Here is a 2,194-nt window from a genome sequence, read left to right on the forward strand (position 1 = left end):
ACACTTTGTGTCATTTTATCCGAGCGGGCGGGCGCCTCGAGAGGCGGACCGTCCGGGGCGACTCTCGGCCTGTGTTTTCGGAGCCGGCCGGGCCTCACGCTCCCTCCTTGGATGGACAACATTCGTAGTTGACACTTTGTGTCATTTTATCCGAGCGGACGGGCGCCGCGAGGCGGACCGTCCGGGGCGACTCTCGGCCTGTGTTTTCGGAGCCGGCCGGGCATCACGCTCCCTCCTTGGATGGACAACATTCGTAGTTGACACTTTGTGTCATTTTATCCGAGCAGACGGGCGCCGCGAGGCGACCGTCCGGGGCGACTCTCGGCCTGTGTTTAAGGAGCCGGCCGGGCATCACGCTCCTTCCTTGGATGGACAACATTCGTAGTTGACACTTTGTGTCATTTTATCCGAGCGGGCGGGCGCCGCGAGGCGGACCGTCCGGGGCGACTCTCGGCCTGTATTTAAGGAGCCGGCCGGGCATCACGCTCCTTCCTTGGATGGACAACATTCGCAGTTGACACTTTGTGTCATTTTATCCGAGCAGACGGGCGCCGCGAGGCGGACCGTCCGGGGCGACTCTCGGCCTGTGTTTTCGGAGCCGGCCGGGCATCACGCTCCCTCCTTGGATGGACAACATTCGTAGTTGACACTTTGTGTCATTTTATCCGAGCAGACGGGCGCCGCGAGGCGGACCGTCCGGGGCGACTCTCGGCCTGTGTTTAAGGAGCCGGCCGGGCATCACGCTCCTTCCTTGGATGGACAACATTCGCAGTTGACACTTTGTGTCATTTTATCCGAGCAGACGGGCGCCGCGAGGCGGACCGTCCGGGGCGACTCTCGGCCTGTGTTTTCGGAGCCGGCCGGGCATCACGCTCCCTCCTTGGATGGACAACATTCGTAGTTGACACTTTGTGTCATTTTATCCGAGCAGACGGGCGCCGCGAGGCGACCGTCCGGGGCGACTCTCGGCCTGTGTTTAAGGAGCCGGCCGGGCATCACGCTCCTTCCTTGGATGGACAACATTCGCAGTTGACACTTTGTGTCATTTTATCCGAGCAGACGGGCGCCGCGAGGCGGACCGTCCGGGGCGACTCTCGGCCTGTGTTTTCGGAGCCGGCCGGGCATCACGCTCCCTCCTTGGATGGACAACATTCGTAGTTGACACTTTGTGTCATTTTATCCGAGCAGACGGGCGCCGCGAGGCGACCGTCCGGGGCGACTCTCGGCCTGTGTTTAAGGAGCCGGCCGGGCATCACGCTCCTTCCTTGGATGGACAACATTCGTAGTTGACACTTTGTGTCATTTTATCCGAGCGGGCGGGCGCCGCGAGGCGGACCGTCCGGGGCGACTCTCGGCCTGTATTTAAGGAGCCGGCCGGGCATCACGCTCCTTCCTTGGATGGACAACATTCGCAGTTGACACTTTGTGTCATTTTATCCGAGCAGACGGGCGCCGCGAGGCGGACCGTCCGGGGCGACTCTCGGCCTGTGTTTTCGGAGCCGGCCGGGCATCACGCTCCCTCCTTGGATGGACAACATTCGTAGTTGACACTTTGTGTCATTTTATCCGAGCAGACGGGCGCCGCGAGGCGGACCGTCCGGGGCGACTCTCGGCCTGTGTTTAAGGAGCCGGCCGGGCATCACGCTCCTTCCTTGGATGGACAACATTCGCAGTTGACACTTTGTGTCATTTTATCCGAGCAGACGGGCGCCGCGAGGCGGACCGTCCGGGGCGACTCTCGGCCTGTGTTTTCGGAGCCGGCCGGGCATCACGCTCCCTCCTTGGATGGACAACATTCGTAGTTGACACTTTGTGTCATTTTATCCGAGCAGACGGGCGCCGCGAGGCGACCGTCCGGGGCGACTCTCGGCCTGTGTTTAAGGAGCCGGCCGGGCATCACGCTCCTTCCTTGGATGGACAACATTCGTAGTTGACACTTTGTGTCATTTTATCCGAGCGGGCGGGCGCCGCGAGGCGGACCGTCCGGGGCGACTCTCGGCCTGTGTTTAAGGAGCCGGCCGGGCATCACGCTCCTTCCTTGGATGGACAACATTCGCAGTTGACACTTTGTGTCATTTTATCCGAGCAGACGGGCGCCGCGAGGCGGACCGTCCGGGGCGACTCTCGGCCTGTGTTTTCGGAGCCGGCCGGGCATCACGCTCCCTCCTTGGATGGACAACATTCGTAGTTGACA

Source organism: Syngnathus leptorhynchus, unplaced genomic scaffold (genome assembly GCF_054491065.1).
Source record: "Syngnathus leptorhynchus isolate UIUO unplaced genomic scaffold, UIUO_Slep HiC_scaffold_408, whole genome shotgun sequence".
In the NCBI taxonomy this organism is placed as follows: Eukaryota; Metazoa; Chordata; class Actinopteri; order Syngnathiformes; family Syngnathidae; genus Syngnathus; species Syngnathus leptorhynchus.